Raw genomic sequence first — 22,447 nt, forward strand, 5'->3', positions numbered from 1 at the left:
CGGTATCTTGTTTCAAGAGAAATTGACAGAGATGACGCCGAGACTTTTTGCTCAGGCGTTTGACTTGAAGCCGGCTGACCGACCGGCGTATTTTTTCCACTCAAAGTAGTCGCTCGGGCAATTGAGTTCAAGCCCGACGATGACTGGTGTATTTGCCGGGCATTGAACAAATAGTCGCACTAGGATTAAAGAGCTAGTGACCTAACGACGCATTAGCGACTTTTAAAAAAAAACACACCCGCCTGTCACCAGGGAAGCGTTGGGTGAGGAGGAGCCAACTTTTGCCAAACCGATGAGGTCTGCCGAGGCCCCCGGGGGCCCGGCGGGTGCAGGGGTCAATTTGTGGGTTATCGCTTCTCGGCCTTTTGGCTCAGATCAAGCTTGGTACCGAGGTGCCCCAGAGCTCGCTGAGTCAGAAGGTCGAAGGTGGTAGGGAGGAGAGTTTTCTTGGGTTGGAAACTTCTTTAATTTTCCCTCCAAATTTTTTTTGGAGCTCATTTATCAAGAAAAATGGCGCGGATTTCAAGCAGCAGATCGGTTCCTGGTATGGGTCTAGCAAACACGGTACGGTTTGCATGGAGGGATAAGGAGTTGGAGCCAGCCGGGAGAGAAACCTTTGGGAGGACGATCCTGATGGGGGTATTGAAGCTGGCGGTTAAAGACGTTTTTTGCCTCCAGGGGAATCCCACAGAAGCCGCTTATGATGTGACTTTTTACAATGAGGAAAAACATGATGAGATCATGCAGAAGGTGAGAGAAGTTGGAGCTGGAAGGCCGATGTGCCATTACGAGGTCACAAGCTTGGCGAGGAATAATTTCAGGGTGGTAACCGTAAACATCTATAACCCCCATGTCAAGGACGAAGAGGTGAGGGCCTTTCTGGGGAGGTATATGGACAAGGTATCCTCAGCAAGGCTCCTCAGGGACTCCCTGGGGTTTTGGAATGGGAGGAGAGGGTTCCAGGCCCTACTCAGGGAGGACCCAAAGGGACAGGGTGGCTACCTCCATCCCCCCGCTATGTTCTCCCTGGGGCTGACAGGGGGACGTTGTTTTATGCACGTCAGCCCCGTTTTGCAGGCGTTGTATGGCCTACGGCCATACCCTCGCCTCGTGCAGTACAAAAAGTGCAGATTTTGTGGATCTGGAGAGCACGAGGCGAGGGACTGCGACGTGCCGAGGCGTGCCACGGGTGTGGCTCGTCTGCACACCTGTGGCGGGAGTGCCCGGCTCGCCAGAGGTCATACGCGTCTGCAGCTGGGGGGGAGCAGGAGCGGGGGATGGGGGAAGAAGAGGAGGGGATGGAAGGCCGGCTCAGGACGTGAGCACAGGCCCCGAGGGGAAGGCCACAAGGAAGGAGGAGGAACAAGGAGCGGCAACAGGAGTGGAGGCAGACAAGGAAGGAACGGGAGCAAAAGAACTGGGAAGAGAGGAGGAGGAGGAATGCAAGAGAGTGGAGGAGCCTGAGAGAGAAGAGCGCGAGGGGGGGTGGTGGCGAAGGAGACGGTGGAAGGACCAGTGGAGGAGGAGGAGGAGGGGGGGAGGCGGGAGTGGGGGGAAAGTGCCCTGGTGGAAGAGATGAGGGGTATGGTGGAGGAGCTGGCGGGGACAGAGGGGGGTATCTCTCCTCTACCACCATCACCAAAGAAGAGGGCGAAGAGGAGGGTGCGTTTGGCTGACAGTGAGAGGGAGGCCAAGAGACCGATGGGGGCGGGAGAGACCTCTGGGTTGCCGCTGGATTCCCCAAACCCTCAACTTCTGGTGGGGGGGGGACCCACCTAACAAGGCCCAGGGCTGGGTGGATGAGGAGGTGGGGAGTTTTTTGTTTGGGGACTCCGTCTCCCCTATTCTCTTTCAGACCAGCTATAGCGCTGGGGAGGGGGAGGAGTGTGCGGGTAGACCCAGGATGCAGGGCACCCCGGTGCCAAACACCATTCCTGCATCCTGGGTTGGTGAAATGGAGGACACGTCGGGTGTACGGACGGCGCTCCCGCCGGTAGACATGGAGCAGGGGAGCATCGGGTGAGTCTCCTGTTTTTTGTTTTTCTGTTGGGGTTTAGTTTTTTTCTTGAGTAAAGGTTGATTTGTTTTATTTATTATAATTATTCATGGGGTTAAATTTTACGTTTGTTAGTTTAAACGTAAGGGGATTAAGGGATTTTGTTAAGAGGAGGGTGGTTTTTAGTTATTTGGAAGGTGTGGGTTTTGATTTTTGTTTTTTGCAGGAGGTTCACCTGAGGGATGGAGGGGATATCAGTAGGTTTAGGAGGGAGTGGGACAAGGGGGAGTCGGTTTGGAGTATAGGGGGGTGCACTCATCGGGGGTAGGGATTTTGTGTGGGCATAGGGAGGTAAAGGTGGAGGGTTATTTTGTGGTTATGCAGGGGAGGGTGTTGGGGTGGATGTCACTGTAAGAGATTGTAAATTTAGATTAGTGGTGGTGTACGGGCCACAGGTGGCGGCAGACAGAAGGGAGATGGTGGACTGTCTGGCGCCCCTGTGTGTTACAAATAGGCACTTAGTGATAGGAGGGGATTTTAATATAGATTTAGGGGTAGGGGGGGATAGTAGTGCAGGCTCCATCACTGGGCTAATGGCTTGCCATGGTCTGGTTGATGGAGGCCTGCACACTACTCCGACAATGGCTGGTCCCACATGGCGCAACTCCCGGGGGTTGCGCGGAGGCTCGACTATATTTTTCTATCAAGGTCTTTGGGTCGGTTGTCTGGGCGGCTGTTGCCTGTGTTCTTCTCAGACCACGACGGGGTGCTCCTGCAGGTGGGGTCGCCAGTCTGCCTCTTCGGTAGGGGGTACTGGAAGTTAGATCGGGAGGTGCTGGAGGAGCAAGCTTTCGTCAACGCTTTTTTTGGTTTCTTTCGGAGGCTTGAAGGCCTCCGGTCCATGTGCGAGGGGGTGTTAGAGTGGTGGGATTTAGTTAAGGTAAGGATTAGGGCTTTTATAATAGGGTATTGCAGGAGGAAAAAAGGGAGGAAAGGAGGGAGGTGGATCATATCCAAAGGTTGATTGAACTCGAGTATGAGGCAGGCAACCTCGGCGGGTCGATTGACTGGGAGAGATCCACAGCCCTGAAGGCGCAGCTCAGGGAGCTGCAGGAGCGGAAGGCTCGAGCTTTCCTGGAGCGTGCGCATAATGGCTTTTTAGAACACAATGAGACTTGTTCCGCTATGTTCTTTAAGTCAGTTAGGGGCAGGCAGAGTAGGAAGGTAATGCATGGGGTTAGGGAAGAAAATGGCAGTATAGTTAGAAAGCCGGAGGAGATGGTCAGGGTGACAACTGATCATTTCCGAGGTTTATTTAAAGAGAGGGTAATAGATGTAGAGCAGGGAAATGTGTTTTTAGAACACTTGTCCCGGCGTTTGCCGGAGGACATTAGAGACGTGATGGAGGCTCAGATCTCCCTCGAGGAGGTTGAGAGCGCTCTCAGGAGGATGGGAAAAGGGAAGGTGCCTGGGATGGATGGGCTGCCGGCCGAGTTTTACCTCAAGTTTTGGGGTATACTTGGACCAGTGGTCCTTGAAGTCTTGAAGGCCATCCTTGAGACGGGGGTCCCGGGGGGATCAATGGCTGTCGGTGTGCTGTCACTTCTTTACAAGAAGGGGGGAAGTAACAGACCTTAGCAACTGGCGGCCGTTGACCATGCTGTGCGTAGACTATAAGTTGTTAGCAAAGGTCTTAGCGGACCGGTTGCGCACAGCCCTTCCCTACGTCGTCCATGAGGATCAGACGTGCGGGGTAGAGGGCCGCTCTATTAGGTGGAACCTACAGTTGATCAGGGACTCCATCGCGTGGGTAGAAGACAGAGGGCTGCCTTTAATGGTAGCAGCGCTAGATCAGGCGAAAGCCTTTGATCGCGTGAATAGATCCTTTCTATTCAGGGTGTTAGGTAGATTAGGATTTGGGGAAAAGTTTATAGGATGGATCCGTACTTTATATGTCGGAGCGGGGTGCCGAGTTAGCGTAAACAGTCACTTAGGTGACGTTTTTGACCTCTCGTCTGGGGTCAGGCAGGGATGCCCGCTCTCGGCTCTCCTCTTCGTTCTGTACATGGAGCCTCTGGGGGCTGCCATTAGGGCAGACACAGGGGTGGAGGGATTGCTGATCCCTGGAAGTGGCGGTCACCGTGTCAAGTTGACGCAGTACGCCGACGACACCTCCTTGCTGCTTTGCAAGGACTCGTGCCTGACAAGGTCCCTTGCCATCATTGGGGACTTCACCCAAGCGTCGGGAGCGGTTCTTAACCACGTGAAGTCTTCCGGAAGATGGAGTGGTAGGACGGATGTGCCCGGAGGGTTATCTCTCTGTAACGGGGCCCTGAGGATTCTCGGGGTCCATTTTGAGACCTCCGGCTCAGCGACGCTGAACTGGAACATGCGCATCGCAGTGGTACAGAGGAAGCTAGCGATGTGGAGGGCTAGGTCTTTGTCTTTTTTAGGCAAGGTCCTGGTTCTAAAGGTGGATGTATTGCCATCTCTATTGTACTTGGCGTACATCTACCCATTGCCGGCTTGTCTGAGGAGGCCTCTAGTGAGGCTGGTGTTTCAGTTCATGTGGGGTGGCAGGTACGAGTGGGTCGCCAGGGCACGCATGATCTGTCCCATCGGGGAGGGAGGTAGGGGGGGTACCACATCTCCCCCTCAAGCTGGACGCAATTTTTGTTTATTTTCTGTTGGCGGAGCTTGCTCAGCCAGTACTACACCCGTCCGGTTACCGCCTGCGGGTGTTCTTCTCGTATCAGGCGAGAAGCATAATAGTGTGGTCTAACACGGGTCCTCGGCCGGAACAGCTGCCGTGGCACTTTGGCCATGCGGCCAAGTGGCTGCGTGCGCACCCCGAGGTTGAAGTCGCCCGAGTAGGTTTAGATCACAGGCACCTGTACGAGGAGGTTAGACGGGCAGTAAGTCCGGCACCTGTAGTGGGCATCCCGGCGGCGGTCTGGGAGGGAGTGCAGGCGCGGGGCCTGGACAACAGGCTCAAGGACCTGAATTGGTTGAGCCTCCACAAGTGTTTGCCGGTACGCTCCACCATGTACCGGCATAGCTTGGCGCGATCCCCCACCTGTCCAAGACTTTCTTGTGGCAGGGAGGAGACTGTGCGCCATGTCTTTTGGGACTGTGCCATTGCCGGAGTAGTATGGGCAAAGGCACGGGTGTTGTTAGGAAGGGTTAGAGGTGATTTTGTATTGACGTGGGCTAGGTTAGAGAGAGGTGTAGGGAGAGCGAGGGGGACGGATAGGGATAGGTTTCTGCTCTGGCTTCTCATGAGCCTCTTTAAGCGGGGGCTGTGGGAAGCCAGGCAGAACATGGTTAAGACAGGGAAAGATTGGGGGGTGGAAGGGATAGTGAGGAGGGTGGAAGGAGATTTGAGAGGGAGGATGAAGAGGGAGGAGAGGAAGTGGGGGCAGCATGCTGCCCGGGAGAGATGGAAGGGGGGATTAGGGCTGGGGTTATTTTAGATTAGGGACGGGAAGATAGGGAAAGTTAGTGTTTAGGATGACGGGGAGGGATGATGCTCCCCTGAGTTTTTGTTTTGGGTTTTCGTTTGGTTGTGAATTTAAAAATGCCATTATTATTTGTGTTTGGATGGAATGTATGAGTTTGTATTGTTTTGTATTGTATGAATGGCATTGATTGTAATAAATTATTTTTTCAAAAAAAAAATCTGTTCTTATCAGTTTAATATCCGATACGTCCCCATCGGGGGACTACATATTAAATGGATTTTTCGAACAGGGAGTCGGAAATGGGGCTTGCTCCGTCCGCTCCACGCATCGACCCGGTATTGCAGTACCTCCGGGAACGGTGCAACACTTTTCTCCCATTGTCAAGGAAAAAGAAATACACCAAGCTATGTAAAACAGCTAGCAGAAGAAGAGAAGGAATGAAAAAAGAAGAATCATCCAAACTGAAACAAGTGCGAAGCCCCCTTCATGGGGGTCCCCCGTTTTCCCGCCATTTTACTTAAAAAAAAAAAAAAAAAAATACATTGGCCAGGAGTGTGTGTGTGTTTTTGAGCCCCCCCCAAAAAATACAATCACTTCACCAGGATTGTGTGTGTGTGTGTGTGTGTGTGTGTGTGTGTGTGTGTGTGTGTGTGTTTTGAGCCCCCAAAAATACAATCACTTCACCAGGATTGTGTGTGTGTGTGTGTGTGTTTTTGAGCCCCCCCCCAAAATACAATCACTTCACCAGGATTGTCTATCTGTCTGTCTGTCTGTCTGTCTGTGACTTTTTACCCACAGCCCTCGAAAACTTGGAAGAGTGGGTTCGGGGACCACCCGCGGGGACCCGGCCTAGAGTGCACCGTGTGTGTCTCGGGCCCCGACCTCTGACTTCCATACGACTCTGGTTTCTCTTCATTACGCACAAGCCTTTCGCCTTTTACTAAAGACTTCCGTGGAGAGGAACACTTACGAGTTCAACGTATTTTTGGAAGGGCTTTGCTTCTGGCAGAGCCCGGTATCTTGTTTCAAGAGAAATTGACAGAGATGACGCCGAGACTTTTTGCTCAGGCGTTTGACTTGAAGCCAGCTGACCGACCTGCGTATTTTTTCCACTCAAAGTAGTCGCTCGGGCAATTGAGTTCAAGCCCGACGATGACTGGTGTATTTGCCGGGCATTGAACTAATAGTCGCACTAGGATTAAAGAGCTAGTGACCTAACGATGCATTAGCGACTTTAAAAAAAAACACACCCGCCTGTCACCAGGGAAGCGTTGGGTGAGGAGGAGCCAACTTTTGCCAAACCGATGAGGTCTGCCGAGGCCCCGGGGCCCGGCGGGTGCAGGGGTCAATTTGTGGGTTATCGCTTCTCGGCCTTTTGGCTCAGATCAAGCTTGGTACCGAGGTGCCCCAAAGCCCGCTGAGCCAATAGGTCGAAGGAAGGCAGGAGGGAGGAAAGTTTTTTGTTTTGGAATTTTTTTCCCAACAATATTTTTTTCGAGAACACAAGTATCCAAGAGAAAATGGCGCCAAATGTATCGAGCAGATCAGTCCCTGGGATGGGATTGGCAAATACTGTGCGTTTTGCTTGGAGAGATAAGGAGAAGGAGCCGTCTGGGAGAGAGACCTTCGGGAGGACCATCCTAATGGGAGTGCTGAAGCTGGAAGTAAAGGACGTTTTTTGCCTCCAGGGGAACCCAATGGAAGGAGCATTCGACGTGACCTTCTACACGGAGGTGCAACATGACGAGGTCTTGAAGAAGGTGAGAGAAGTGGGAGGAGATAAGCCGATGGGCCATTATGAAGTCTCAAGCCTTGCAAGGAGCAATTTTAGGGTGGTGACAGTGAACCTGTACAACCCGCATGTGAAAGACGAGGAGGTGAGGGCATTCCTCGGGAGGTATATGGACAATGTATCAACAGCAAGGCTCCTAAGGGACTCCCTGGGCTTCTGGAATGGGAGGAGGGGATTCCAGGCTTTGCTCAGGGAGGACCCTAAGGGTTTGGGTGGTTACCTCCATCCTCCTGCAATGTTCTCCCTGGGGGCTGACAGGGGGACGTTATTTTACGCCCGTCAGCCTCCATTCTGCAGGCGTTGTATGGCCTACGGTCATACCGTGGCCTCGTGCAGCACTAGGAAGTGCAGATTCTGCGGATCGGGTGAGCACGAGGCCAGGGACTGTGACGAGCCCAAGGCGTGCCACGGGTGTGGCTCGTCTGCGCACCTGTGGCGGGACTGCCCGGCTCGTCACAGGTCATACGCGTCTGCAGCTGGAGGGAGAGCAGGGGATGGGGGTAGAGGAGGAAAAGAGGACCAGGACACCGGAGCGGGCCTGGATGGACAGACACCAAGGGAGGAGACGGCGGTCCCGAGAGGAGAGAGGCAGAGGAGAGAGAAGGTCAGAGAAGATGGGGAGAAGGGGAAGGAAGAGGACGGAGTCAAGGGAGCGGCGAGGAAGGAGACGGCGACAGCAGTGGGAGAGGAGGTGGAGAAGGACAAGAAGGAAGGCCCAGAGGGGGATTTGGAGAGGGGGAAGGAGGAAAGGAGTGGGGGGACAGTGACATGTCGAGTGCCCTGGTGGAGGAGATGAGGGGCATGGTGGAGATGCTGGCGGGGAGGGGGGGACGATGTCTCCCCTTTGACGCCCACACCAAAGAGGAAAGCGAAGAGGAGGGGGAGCTACAGGGAAGGCAAGAAGGAGAGTGGTGGGGGGGAGGAGGGGGAGGCCAAGAGAGCAATGGGGGAAAAGGGGAGTAAGGCCGGAGATGCCTCAGCAACCTCATTGGCTCCCCGGACTCTGATCTGCTGGGGGAACTGGATCACCCAGGTGGGGCTCAGGAGAGGGCGCTTGGGGGTCGCAGCCCCCTTTTTGTGATACAGGGCCCTTTTTTCTGCCCAGAAAGCAGTGGGGAGGGGGAAATGGAGGAGCTGGGAGACCAATCCAGGGTGCAGGGCACTCGGGTGCCCAACACCATTCCCGCATCCTGGATTGGGAAGATGGAGGAAGAGGGGCGGCGTCAGGAGAGGAGAGGACGTCCCCGCTGGATGAGATGGAGCAGGGGAGCATCGGGTGAGCCTCCTCTTTTATTTTGTGTGTTTTGTGGGTGAGGGTTTCTTTGTTTTATTTTATAATGAATATTTCTGTTACTTTTCTTAGTTTAAATGTAAGGGGTTTAAGGGATTTTGTTAAAAGGAGGGCGGTTTTTAGTTATTTAGAGGGTGTGGGGTTTGATTTCTGTTTTTACAGGAGGTTCACCTGAGGGATGGAGGGGACGTAAATAGATTTAGGAGGGAGTGGGATAAGGGAGAATCATATTGGGGTATAGGAGGGGTGCACTCAACAGGAGTAGGGATTTTGTGTGGGAATAGGGAGGTTAAAATAGAAAGCACTTTTTGTATAATGCAGGGGAGGGTGTTGGGGGTAGATGTAACATATAGGGAGGGTAGATATAGGTTAATTGGGGTGTATGGGCCACAGGTGGCGGCAGACAGGAGGGAGATGGTGGACTGTCTGGCGCCCCTGTGTGTCACAAATAGGCACTTGGTGATAGGAGGGGATTTCAATATAGATTTAGGGTTAGTGGGTGATAGTAGTGCAGGCGCCATCACCGGGCTAATGGCTTGCCATGGTCTGGTTGATGGAGGCCTGCACTCTACTCCGACAATGGCTGGTCCCACATGGCGCAACTCCCGGGGGTTGCGCGGAGGCTCGACTACATTTTCCTATCTAGGTCTTTGGGTCAGTTGTCTGGGCGGCTGTTGCCTGTGTTCTTCTCAGATCACGACGGGGTGCTCCTGCAGGTGGGGTCGCCAGTCTGCCTCTTCGGTAGGGGGTACTGGAAATTAGATCGGGATGTGCTGGAGGAGCAAGCTTTCGTCGACACCTTTTTGGTTTCTTTCGGGGCTTGAAGGCCTCCGGTCCATGTGCGAGGGGTGTTAGAGTGGTGGGATTTAGTTAAGGTAAGGATTAGGGCCTTTATAATAGGATATTGTAAGAGGAAAAAAAGGGAGGAAAGGAGGGAGGCGGATCGTATCCAAAGGTTGATTGAACTCTAGTACGAGGCAGGCAACCTCGGCGGGTCGATTGACTGGGAGAGATCCACAGCCCTGAAGGCGCAGCTCAGGGAGCTGCAGGAGCGGAAGGCTCGAGCTTTCCTGGAGCGTGCGCATAATGGCTTTTTAGAACATAATGAGACTTGTTCCTCTATGTTCTTTAAGTCGGTTAGGGCCAGACAGAGTAGGAAGATAATGCATGGGGTGAGGAAAGAAGATGGTAGCATAGTTAGAAAACCGGAGGAAATGGTCAGGGTAACAACTGATCATTTCCAAGGTTTATTTAAAGAGAGGGTAATAGATGTAGAGCAGGGAAATGTGTTTTTAGAACACTTGTCCCGGCGATTGCCGGAGGACATTAGAAATGTGATGGAGGCTCAGATCTCCCTCGAGGAGGTTGAGAGTGCTCTCAGGAGGATGGGAAAAGGGAAGGTGCCTGGGATGGATGGGCTGCCGGCTGAGTTTTACCTCAAGTTTTGGGGTATGCTTGGACCGGTGGTCCTCGAAGTCCTGACGGCCGTTCTCGAGACTGGAGTCCCGGGCAGGTCGATGGCTGTAGGTGTGCTGTCCCTCCTCTACAAGAGGGGGGACGCCGCCGACCTTAGCAACTGGCGGCCGTTGACCATGCTGTGCGTAGATTACAAGATACTAGCTAAGGTCATGGCAGACCGTTTGCGCACAGCCCTTCCCTACGTTGTCCATGAGGATCAAACGTGTGGGGTGGAAGGCCGTTCCATTAGGTGGAACCTCCAACTGATCAGGGACTCCATCGCCTGGGTTGAGGATAGAAGTCTACCTCTGATGGTAGCGGCGCTTGATCAGGCCAAGGCTTTTGATCGCGTCAGTAGGGCTTTTCTTTTCAGAGTATTAGGTAGGTTAGGGTTTAGTGATCGCTTTATAAAGTGGATCAAGATTTTGTATGTGGGAGCGGGGTGCCGGGTGAGCATAAACAGCCATCTGGGTGACGTGTTTGGCCTCTCATCAGGGGTCAGGCAGGGATGCCCGCTCTCGGCACTCCTTTTCGTGCTCTATATGGAGCCCCTGGCAGCTGCCATTAGGGCTGACGCAGGGGTGGAGGGCTTGCTGGTCCCTGGAAGCGGCGGTTTGCATGTTAAGATGACACAGTACGCAGATGACACCACCTTGCTTTTGTGCAAGGACTCATGCCTGCTAAGGTCTCTGGCCATAATTGGAGACTTTACCCGCGCGTCGGGAGCGGTCCTTAACCTCGCCAAGTCGTCTGTTAAGTATTTCGGCAGATGGCGGGGCAGGACGGACGTGCCCGGGGGACTATCTCTCTGTAATGGGGCCCTGAGGATTCTTGGGGTCCTTTTTGAGACCTCCGGCTCCGCGACACTGAACTGGAACATGAGAGTTGCTGTGGTACAGAGGAAGATGGCAATGTGGAAGGCCAGATCCTTGTCTTTCTTGGGCAAGGTCCTGGTCCTGAAAGTGGATGTACTGCCTTCCCTTCTGTACTTGGCATACATCTATCCTTTGCCAGCGAGCATGAGGAGGGGGCTAGTAAGGCTTGTGTTTCAGTTCATGTGGGGGGGGCAGGTATGAGTATGTCGCCAGGGCTCGCATGCTCTCAACCATCGGGGAGGGAGGGAGAGGAGTTCCACACTTCCCACTCAAGCTGGACTCGATTTTTGTTTCGTTTTTATTGAATGAGCTCGCTAATCCAGTGATTCATCCCTCCGGTTATTTCCTGCGGGTGTTTTTCTCGTACCAGGCGAGAAGCATAATGGTGTGGTCCAACACGGGTCCTCGGGCTGAACAGCTGCCGTGGCACTTCAGCCATGCGGCAAAGTGGCTACGTGCGCATCCCGAGGTTGAAGTCGCCCGAGTAGGTTTGGACCACAGACGCCTGTACGAAGAGGTCAGACGGACCGTTTGTGCGCCCCTGTGGTGGGTACCCCTGCTGTGGTCTGGGAGACCATACAGGCGCGGGGCCTAGACAATCGTCTTAAGGATCTAAATTGGTTAAGCCTCCACAAGTGCTTGCCGGTAAGATCCATCATGTACCGGCATAGCTTGGCACGGTCCCCCCAGTGCCCGAGACCAACTTGTGGTGGGGAGGAGACAATACGCCACATGTACTGGGACTGTGCTTTCGCAGGAGTAGTGTGGGCCAGGGCTCAGGGGTTGCTAGGGAGAGTGAAGGAGGGTTTTGTTTTAACATGGGTGAGGGTGGAGAGAGGGGTGGGGAGAGCAGGGGGGTAGGTAGGGATCGTTTTCAGTTGTGGCTGCTTATCAGTCTTTTTAAGAAAGGGCTGTGGGATGCCAGGCAGGGCCTGGTTAAGTCAGGAGCAGACTGGGGGGTGGAGGGAATAGTGAGGAGAGTGGAGGGAGATTTGAGAGGGAGGATAAGAAGGGAGGAGAGGAAGTGGGGTCACCATGCTGCCTTAGAGCGGTGGAAAGGGGGGTTGGGGCTGGTCAGGTAGTTAAGGTTTAGAAGGCAGGTTGGTAGGTTTTTGGGGTTTTGGATTACTTATGTTTATTGATGGCTTGTGTTTGTATTTGATTTTTTGCTGCAGCCCCCTAGAAAAGTTGTGGGAGGGTGTTGGTTGCCCATCTCTTCCAAGAGAGAGAGGGTTTCAGAGTTTTTGAAAAACTGATGGGTTGTTTTTTGTTACTAGTTTTGTTTGGATAGGGGCAACTAAAAGGTTAAAAGACATATGAATTGTTCACTGTGTAAATGCTTGAAAAGTTAGAATAAAAGCTTTGAATCATCATCTGTTCTTATCAGTTTAATATCTGATACGTCCCCCATCGGGGGACTACATATTAAATGGATTTTTCGAACAGGGAGTCGGAAATGGGGCTTGCTCCGTCCGCTCCACGCATCGACCCGGTATTGCAGTACCTCCGGGAACGGTGCAACACTTTTCTCCCATTGTCAAGGAAAAAGAAATACACCAAGCTATGTAAAACAGCTAGCAGAAGAAGAGAAGGAATGAAAAAAGAAGAATCATCCAAACTGAAACAAGTGCGAAGCCCCCTTCATGGGGGTCCCCTGTTTTCCCGCCATTTTACTTAAAAAATTTAAAAAAAAAAAAAAAAAAAAAACATTGGCCAGGAGTGAGTGTGTGTGTGTGTGTGTGTGTGTTTTTGAGCCCCCCCCAAAAAATACAATCACTTCACCAGGATTGTGTGTGTGTGTGTGTGTGTGTGTGTGTGTGTGTGTGTGTTTTGAGCCCCCCAAAAATACAATCACTTCACCAGGATTGTGTGTGTGTGTGTGTGTGTGTGTGTGTGTGTGTGTTTTTGAGCCCCCCAAAAAAATACAATCACTTCACCAGGATTGTGTGTGTGTGTGTGTGTGTGTGTGTGTGTGTGTGTGTGTGTGTGTGTGTGTGTGTGTGTGTGTGTGTGTTTGGGCCCCCCAAAAATACAATCACTTCACCAGGATTGTCTATCTGTCTGTCTGTCTGTCTGTGACTTTTTACCCACAGCCCTCGAAAACTTGGAAGAGTGGGTTCGGGGACCACCCGGGGACCCGGCCTAGAGTGCACCGTGTGTGTCTCGGGTCCCGACCTCTGACTTCCATACGACTCTGGTTTCTCTTCATTACGCACAAGCCTTTCGCCTTTTACTAAAGACTTCCGTGGAGAGGAACACTTACGAGTTCAACGTATTTTTGGAAGGGCTTTGCTTCTGGCAGAGCCCGGTATCTTGTTTCAAGAGAAATTGACAGAGATGACGCCGAGACTTTTTGCTCAGGCGTTTGACTTGAAGCCGGCTGACCGACCGGCGTATTTTTTCCACTCAAAGTAGTCGCTCGGGCAATTGAGTTCAAGCCCGACGATGACTGGTGTATTTGCTGGGCATTGAACAAATAGTCGCACTAGGATTAAAGAGCTAGTGACCTAACGACGCATTAGCGACTTTTTAAAAAAAACACACCCGTCTGTCACCAGGGAAGCGTTGGGTGAGGAGGAGCCAACTTTTGCCAAACCGATGAGGTCTGCCGAGGCCCCCGGGGGCCCGGCGGGTGCAGGGGTCAATTTGTGGGTTATCGCTTCTCGGCCTTTTGGCTCAGATACAAGCTCGGTACTGCGGTGCCTCAAAGCTCGCTGGGTCAAAAGCCGAAGGCCGGAGGGCGTAAGAGAGAATCCAGTTCTATTGTTGCGGTGAGAACGTGGATTTACGGCCATTTTTCCGTGAGGATATGGCCACTAATAGCAGCGCAGGGTCGGTCCCCAGGACTGGACTGAAGAATACGATCTGATTTGCGTGGAAGAAGGAAGAGGAAATGAGAATGCCAAGGGATTCGTTTGGAAGAACCGTGCTGATGGGGGCCCTGAAGCTAAGAGTGTCTGAAGTGATGTGCCTGCAGGGAAACGCAATGGAGGAGGCCTACGACGTTACTTTACACACAGAAGGTATGTGTGACGTCGTAATGGATAGAGTCAAGGTGGCGGCTGAGGAGAGGCCATTGTCCTTTTTTAACATAACATGCCTGGCAAAGACAAACTTCAGGACAATCAATGTACACATGTACAATCCGCATGTTGCGGACATAGCAATAGGGGCTTTCCTGAGTAGGTTTTGTGACGTGACGTCTGGGGCGAGGTACGTGAAGGACTCGTTGGGGTTCTGGAATGGTCGCCGCCAGTTCCAGGTTCTGCTGAGGCCAGATAAAGGAGGTTTAGACGGATTCCTCCATCCCCCGGCGGTCTTTTCACTGGGCTCAGACAGGGGGATGCTTTTCTACACACGTCAACCCCTTTTTGTAAGAAGTGTAGGGAGTATGGACACGTCACGGCTGCCTGCAGTACGGGGAAATGCCGTTTTTGTAAATCGGGGGAGCATGAGGCAAAGGACTGTAGGGAGCCGAAGGAGTGCCACGGGTGTGGTAGTAGGCTGCACCTGTTCCGAGACTGCCCGTCCCGTCGGCAGTCATATGCCGAGGCGGCGGCGGGGAGGAAGGAAGGAGGGGATTCTGCGGAGGAACAACTGGAGAAAAAGGACCCTGGGTCTAGGGAGAAAGACTCAGAGAGGAAGGAGCAGGAGAGAATGTCCTCACCAACGCCCACTCCACGAGCCAGGGCCAGGAAAGAGGTGGCATCAGGGCCGTCAGTGGAAGGAGGTGAGGGGTCCGCTATCAAGCAGCCGGAGGTGGAGGCGGGTGGCGGAATGGAGGAGATGGGCTCATCACTTGATGGGGTGGAGGGGCTTGGGGCCCTGGTAGAAATGGTTGAAAACCTTCCTGTGTTGGGGTCAAGGGCAGGGGAGTGGGCCTCAGACTCTGGGGTGCTGCTGGAGCTCAGGCAGGATGGGAAGGAACCATCAGTAGGGAGGGTGATCCCGGAGCTGGAGCAGGAACCCTACATCGGCAAAAAGAAGAGGACGAAGCGAAAGGGTGATGTGCAGAAAGAGGTGGGAGGCTTAGGGGAAGGGACAGGCAAGCGTGCGATGGGGGTTAAAGACAGTGCCGCTGAAGTGGCCCCCCTGTCCTCACAGGGCTCATCCCTCCCTTTACCCCTAGAGGAAATGGACATGACGGCCTCTACTCTCTCTCTGCATCCTGGGGATGGAGGGTCGCAAGGCTGTTCAGAGAAGCCGGAAACCTCCATCCCCAACCCTTTCCCGGCTTCGTGGGCAGATGACTTGGGGGTCTTAGAGGAAGGGGGAAACGGAGTGTCCCAAGTTGTGTGCGAGCAGGTGGTCTCATCTGAGGAGGACCTGTATCCTTCGGACGAGGGGAGCATTTTTGTTTCCCTGTCGGAGGAGATGGAGCAGGGGAGCATCGGGTGAGCCTCTTGTTTTGTTTTTGTTATTAGTAGGTTGTTGTTAATGTTTTCATTATGGATAAAATTACTTTTGTTAGTTTAAATGTAAGGGGTTTGAGGGATAGGATAAAAAGAAGGGCGGTTTTTAGTTATTTAGAGGGTGTGGGATTTGATTTTTGTTTTTTACAGGAGGTTCACCTAAGGGATGGGGGGGATGTTGTGAGGTTTAAGAGGGAGTGGGATAAAGGGGAATCAGTTTGGGGTATAGGGGGGGTTCACTCTTCGGGGGTAGGGATCTTGTTTGGGAATAGGGAGGTAAAGGTTGAGGATACTTTTGTTGTTATGCAGGGGAGGGTTTTGGGGGTGGATGTCACATTAAGAGATTGTAGGTATAGATTAGTTGGGGTGTACGGACCACAGGTGGCGGCAGACAGGAGGGAGATGGTGGACTGTCTGACGCCCCTGTGTGTCACAAATAGGCAGTTGGTGATAGGGGGGGACTTTAATATAGATTTAGGGGTAGGGGGGGACAGCAGTGCAGGCGCCATCACCGGGCTAATGGCTTGCCATGGTCTGGTTGATGGTGGCCTGCACACTGCTCCGAAAATGGCCGGTCCCACATGGCGCAACTGCAGGGGGGTTGCGCGGAGGCTTGACTATATTTTTCTATCCAGGTCCTTGGGTCAGTTGTCTGGTCGGCTGTTGCCTGTGTTCTTTTCAGATCACGACGGGGTGCTCCTGCAGGTGAGTTCTCCAGTCTGCCTCTTCGGTAGGGGGTTTTGGAAGTTAGATCGGGAGGTGCTGGATGAGCAAGCCTTTGTTAATGCCTTTATTGGTGTGTTTCGGGGGCTTGAGGGCCTCCGGTCCATGTGCGAGGGGGTATTGGAGTGGTGGGACTTAGTCAAGGTAAGGATTAGGATCTTTATTATAGGATATTAAGAGGAGAAAAAGGGAGGAAAGGAGGGAGGTGGATCATATCCATAGGTTGCTCGAACTCGAGTACGAGGCAGGCAACCTCGGCGGGTCGGTCGACTGGGAGAGATCCACTGCCCTGAAGGCGCAACTCAGGGAGCTGCAGGAGCGGAAGGCTCGAGCTTTCCTGGAGCGTGCGCATAGCGGCTTTTTAGAACATAACGAGACTTGTTCCACAATGTTCTTTAAGTCGGTTAGGGATAGACAGAGTAGAAAGGTAATGTACGGGGTTAGGAAAGAAGATGGTAGTGTAGCTAGAGAGCCGGAGGAGATGGTCAGAGTAACAACTGATCATTTCCGAAGTTTCTTTAAGGAGAGGGAAGTAGATGTAGAGCAGGGAAATGTGTTTTTAGAACACTTGTCCCGGCGATTGCCGGAGGACATTAGAGAAGCGATGGAGGCTCAGATCTCCCTAGAAGAGGTTGAGAGCGCCCTTAGGAGGATGGGAAAAGGGAAGGTACCTGGGATGGATGGGCTGCCGGCCGAGTTTTACCTCAAGTTTTGGGGGATACTCGGACCGGTGGTCCTCGAAGTCTTGAAGGCCATTCTCGAGACGGGGTTCCCAGGGGGATCAATGACCGTCGGTGTGCTGTCACTTCTTCACAAGAAGGGGGACGCCACAGACCTTGGCAACTGGCGGCCATTGACCATGCTGTGTGTAGACTACAAGATACTTGCAAAGGTCCTAGCGGATCTGTTGCGCACAGCCCTTCCCTACGTCGTTCATGAGGATCAGACGTGCGGGGTAGAGGGCCGCTCTATCAGGTGGAACCTGCAGTTGATTAGGGACTCCATCGCTTGGGTAGAAGATAGAGGTCTGCCTTTAATGGTAGCAGCGCTTGATCAGGCGAAAGCCTTTGATCGCGTGAATAGATCTTTTCTTTTCAGAGTATTAGGTAGATTAGGATTTGGGGAAAAGTTCATAGGATGGATCCGTACTTTATATGTCGGAGCGGGGTGCCGGGTTAGCGTAAACGGTCACATGGGTGACGTTTTGACCTCTCGTCAGGGGTCAGGCAGGGGTGCCCGCTCTCGGCTCTCCTCTTCGTACTGTACATGGAGCCTCTGGGGGCTGCCATTAGGGCAGACACAGGGGTGGAAGGCTTGTTAATCCCTGGAAGTGGCGGTCTGCGCGTTAAGGTGACGCAGTACGCCGACGACACTTCCTTGCTGCTTTGCAAGGACTCGTGCTTGACAAGGTCCCTTGCCATTATTGGGGACTTCACCCGAGCGTCGGGAGCGGTTCTTAACCACGCAAAGTCTTCCGTTAAGTTTTTCGGAAGATGGCGTGGTAGGACGGATGTGCCCGGGGGGTTATCTCTCTGTAACGGGGCCCTGAAGATTCTCGGGGTTCATTTTGAGACCTCCGGCTCAGCGACGCTGAACTGGAACATGGGCATCGCAGTGGTACAGAGGAAGCTAGCGATGTGGAGGGCTAGGTCGTTGTCTTTTGTAGGCAAGGTCCTGGTCCTCAAGGTGGATGTATTGCCGTCTCTTTTATATTTGGCGTACATCTACCCATTGCCGGCTTGTCTGAGGAGGCCTCTAGTGAGGCTAGTGTTTCAGTTCATGTGGGGTGGCAGGTACGAGTGGGTCGCCAGGGCACGCATGCTTTGCCCCATCGGGGAGGGAGGTAGGGGGTACCACACTTCCCCCTCAAGCTGGACTCAATTTTTGTTTCTTTTTGTTGACAGAGCTTGCTCATCCGGTAGTACATCCGTCCGGTTACCTCCTGCGGGTGTTCTTCTCATACCAGGCGAGAAGCGTAATGGTGTGGTCTAACACGGGTCCTCGGGCGGAACAGCTGCCGTGGCACTTTGGTCACGCGGCCAAGTGGTTACGTGCGCACCCCGAGGTTGAAGTTGCCCGAGTAGGTTTAGACCACAAGCACCTGTACGAGGAGGTCAGACAGGGAGGGTGTCCGACACCTGTGGTGGGTATCCCGGAAGTGGTCTGGGAGGGAGTGCAGGCGCGGGGTCTGGACAACAGGCTCAAGGACCTGAATTGGTTGAGCCTCCATAAGTGTTTGCCGGTGCGTTCCATTATGTACCGGCATAGCTTGGCGCGATCCCCCACCTGCCCAAGACCATCTTGTGGCGGGGAGGAGACAGTGCGCCATGCCTTTTGGGACTGTGCCTTTGCCGGAGTAGTGTGGGCTAGGGCACGGGTGTTGTTAGGTAAGGTAAGAGGGGATTTTATTTTGTCGTGGGCTCGGGTAGAGAGAGGAGTAGGGAGAGCGAGGGGGACGGAAAGGGACAGATTTCTACTATGGCTTCTCATAAGCCTCTTTAAACGGGGGCTGTGGGAAGCCAGACAGAACATGGTAAAGACAGGGAGAGATTGGGGAGTGGAGGGGATAGTGAGGAGGGTGGAAGAAAATGTGAGGGGGAGGATGAAGAGGGAGGAGAGGGAAGTGGGGGCAGCATGCAGCCCGGGAGAGGTGGAAGGGGGTTTAGGACTGTGGTAAAGGGAATAGGGAAACGGAATAAGATAGGTATGGGGAGATAGGGAAATATAGAGATTTAGGAATCTAGTTTATGTCGGTGTTGAGGGGGGAGGGAAGATGCTCCCCTGATTTGTAATTTGGGTTTCATTTGTTTTGAAATTTCAAATGCCTTGTGTTGAGTTTAATGGAAGTGATGATTATGATTGTTGATGGTTTGTTTATTATGCTTATGTTTTTGAACAGTAATAAAATCTTTTAATCATCATCTGTTCTTATCAGTTTAATATCTGATACGTCCCCCATCGGGGGGACTACATATTAAATGGATTTTTCGAACAGGGAGTCGGAAATGGGGCTTGCTCCGTCCGCTCCACGCATCGACCCGGTATTGCAGTACCTCCGGGAACGGTGCAACACTTTTCTCCCATTGTCAAGGAAAAAGAAATACACCAAGCTATGTAAAACAGCTAGCAGAAGAAGAGAAGGAATGAAAAAAGAAGAATCATCCAAACTGAAACAAGTGCGAAGCCCCCTTCATGGGGGTCCCCCGTTTTCCCGCCATTTTACTTTAAAAAAAAAAATAAAAAAAAAAATACATTGGCCAGGAGTGTGTGTGTGTGTGTGTGTGTGTGTGTGTGTGTTTTGAGCCCCCCAAAAAATACAATCACTTCACCAGGATTGTGTGTGTGTGTGTGTGTGTGTGTGTGTTTTTGAGCCCCCCCAAAAATACAATCACTTCACCAGGATTGTGTGTGTGTGTGTGTGTGTGTGTGTGTGTTTTGAGCCCCCCAAAAATACAATCACTTCACCAGGATTGTGTGTGTGTGTGTGTGTGTGTGTGTGTGTGTGTTTTTGAGCCCCCCCCAAAAATACAATCACTTCACCAGGATTGTGTGTGTGTGTGTGTGTGTGTGTGTGTTTTGAGCCCCCAAAAATACAATCACTTCACCAGGATTGTGTGTGTGTGTGTGTGTGTGTTTTGAGCCCCCCAAAAATACAATCACTTCACCAGGATTGTCTATCTGTCTGTCTGTCTGTGACTTTTTACCCACAGCCCTCGAAAACTTGGAAGAGTGGGTTCGGGGACCACCCGCGGGGACCCGGCCTAGAGTGCACCGTGTGTGTCTCGGGCCCCGACCTCTGACTTCCATACGACTCTGGTTTCTCTTCATTACGCACAAGCCTTTCGCCTTTTACTAAAGACTTCCGTGGAGAGGAACACTTACGAGTTCAACGTATTTTTGGAAGGGCTTTGCTTCTGGCAGAGCCCGGTATCTTGTTTCAAGAGAAATTGACAGAGATGACGCCGAGACTTTTGCTCAGGCGTTTGACTTGAAGCCGGCTGACCGACCTGCGTATTTTTCCACTCAAAGTAGTCGCTCGGGCAATTGAGTTCAAGCCCGACGATGACTGGTGTATTTGCCGGGCATTGAACTAATAGTCGCACTAGGATTAAAGAGCTAGTGACCTAACGATGCATTAGCGACTTTAAAAAAAAACACACCCGCCTGTCACCAGGGAAGCGTTGGGTGAGGAGGAGCCAACTTTTGCCAAACCGATGAGGTCTGCCGAGGCCCCGGGGCCGAGCGGGTGCAGGGGTCAATTTGTGGGTTATCGCTTCTCGGCCTTTTGGCTCAGATCAAGTGTAGTTACCTTGTCAGTGCTGCACTTGATCAGAGAAGCGATCGTAGGCCGGAGGGCGCCCGGGAAATTGTGTTATTTATTTTTGTCAAATCATTATTTATTGTCATTATTGTTGTTTTTTTTGTCTCACCCTTGTTTATTCTTTGTCCTGGGTTAGGTGGTGGTTTTGGTGGTGGACTACAGGTGCACCAGCACCTGTAGGGTGAGTTTAAAGGCCCTCTGGTCTTTTTTCCTTAGTTATTTAATTTATTTGTGTTTTTCCCCTGCTTGTCCTGTTTTGCATCTCTCCTCCCCTGTGTATCCTATAGTCCCCTCCTTAGCTCCTCCCATTGTCTTCAGTTGTGTGTTGTCTGCTAGCTGGGGTGGCTTTCTGGCTTGTCGGCCTGCTAGCTTTAGCTTGGCCTGCTAGCCTCCCGGCCCCTTAGGCGTGGCAGGCATTGTTTGACTGTTTTTTTTTCTTTACCCCCATCCCCTTTGTATCCTTAGTTTTTTTCTGTTTCTTGTTATTTGTGTTGCCAACTGAGGGACCTTTTGCTGGCTAGCCTGCTAGCTGGTTAGCATAGCCTGGCCTGCTGGTGAGGCCTGCTAGCCTTCGTGTCCCTCAAGTTTGGGCAGGTGTTTGTTAGTCAGTGTGTCCTTTTTTCTCCCTTACCCCCCTTGTTCCCCTTTTACTTTAATTAATTTGTTTTGTTAGTCTTGTGCATTGTTAGTCTTACCCCCTAGTTTGTCTTCCCTTTTGGTTGGTGTGCCGTGTTTGTTTTTGTTGTAAGGCCTCTTGGCTGGTGGGCCTGCCAGCTGGTAGGCTTAGCCTGGCCTGCTGGCGGGGCCTGCTAGCTTTCTAGCCTTAGTTTGGTTGTGTGGTTTATTTTTTGTCTCTCCCTTTTGTGCCTCCCCCTCTTGTGGAAAATATAAAACAAAAAATTCCCCTCCTAGTGTTCCTTCCCATTGTTAATAAGATTAGTTTGGTGCTGTGCTAGATAGGTTGTTGTGTGTCCCGTGGTGCTGGTAGGCCCGGTTAGCTTAGTCTGGCCGAGCCCGCCAGCTTTCTCGGGTGTCTTACACCCCTTTCCTTCTTCCCAACCCCCACTCCCAACCCCCTCCCCCCCCCTTCCTTTCCCTCCCTTTTTCCCTTCCCCTCCCCCCCTTTTTTACCGGTGTTGGGCTGTAAAGGGAGTGGGCCTCCATCATGTCAGCAGCACAGGTTGGCATGAGGAGGCACCATGCAGTGCGCCTCCTCTTAAAGGAGAAGGGAGGGAAAATAATGGAGTTATCCCGATTGGATTTCTCCAGAAAATTCCTCGCAGGTAAATTGCATCTTAGCCCTTCCCTATGGGAAGGGCTTCGATGTCAGTTTTGCCAACGCCAGCTTCCTGCGGGAGTTCTGGGGGCAACTCCAGAACTCCCTGAACATCCAGGGGTCCCTCACAGCCATGTTTGAGGTGACCAAGCTGACGGATAATAGCATTAAAACCGTTATTATCCGTATGTACAATGAAACCGTACAGCCGGAGGACGTTGCAGTATGGCTGGGCAGGTACTGCAACGTGAAGGGGCCCTTGGTCCAGGTGAAGGATCCCGATGGGATCTGGACAGGGGCCTGGAGGGTGACTGTCCAGCAGAGGGAGGACCCTGGGGGCTATGGTGGGTTGAAAGCCATCCCATCCACCATAGTCCTCGGAGAGAATAGAGGCCATGTTCACTACCAGGACCAGCCCAAGCTGTGCCGTAAGTGTGGTGAACATGGCCACCTGGCAGAGGCCTGTAAAAGGTCGTCTGCATGAAGTGCCGGGAGGTGGGCCACCGCTATGAGGAGTGCACGAACGGAAGGTCGTGCAACCTCTGTGGCGAGCGGTCCCACCTCATCCGCGGCTGCCCCTTCTCCTGGGCCAATAAGGTCAGGGCCGAAAGGAGGGAGAGGGAGACGGCGGCCGCGGACCGGACTTCTGAGCGCCAAGGGGAGGAACGGCAGTTGCCGAGGAGGTGGTGGTGGAGCCGGTGGTGGTTGAGAATGTAGTGGTGGAGCTGGTGGTAGTGGAGGGCGCGGAAGGTGCAGTGGTGGAAAAAGTGGGAGGAGAGGACAACCCCCCCCCCAATCCCCCTGCCCCAGATTAATGTGACCCCTGAAGGAGAAAGGGCCGA

At 52.7% G+C, this 22,447-nt stretch overlaps 3 non-coding genes and 3 pseudogenes across 3 annotated transcripts; all 6 read left to right on the top strand.

Moving 5' to 3' along the window:
• The first annotated feature begins 5,649 nt into the window (after positions 1–5,649).
• Positions 5,650–5,826, top strand: LOC123736305 (uncharacterized; annotated as a pseudogene).
• A 527-nt stretch (positions 5,827–6,353) lies between these two features.
• On the top strand, positions 6,354–6,470 carry LOC123736313 (U5 spliceosomal RNA). The gene has a single exon (XR_006766049.1). It is a non-coding gene; the product is annotated as a U5 spliceosomal RNA (small nuclear RNA).
• A 5,759-nt stretch (positions 6,471–12,229) lies between these two features.
• On the top strand, positions 12,230–12,399 carry LOC123736319 (uncharacterized; annotated as a pseudogene).
• Positions 12,400–13,062: 663 nt separating this feature from the next.
• Positions 13,063–13,179, top strand: LOC123736314 (U5 spliceosomal RNA). Its single transcript, XR_006766050.1, has one exon. It is a non-coding gene; the product is annotated as a U5 spliceosomal RNA (small nuclear RNA).
• A 5,735-nt stretch (positions 13,180–18,914) lies between these two features.
• On the top strand, positions 18,915–19,083 carry LOC123736301 (uncharacterized; annotated as a pseudogene).
• Positions 19,084–19,816: 733 nt separating this feature from the next.
• LOC123736315 (U5 spliceosomal RNA) lies at positions 19,817–19,933 on the top strand. The gene has a single exon (XR_006766051.1). It is a non-coding gene; the product is annotated as a U5 spliceosomal RNA (small nuclear RNA).
• Positions 19,934–22,447: the final 2,514 nt, after the last annotated feature.

This window comes from Salmo salar, unplaced genomic scaffold, assembly GCF_905237065.1.
Source record: "Salmo salar unplaced genomic scaffold, Ssal_v3.1, whole genome shotgun sequence".
Classification (NCBI taxonomy): domain Eukaryota; kingdom Metazoa; phylum Chordata; class Actinopteri; order Salmoniformes; family Salmonidae; genus Salmo; species Salmo salar.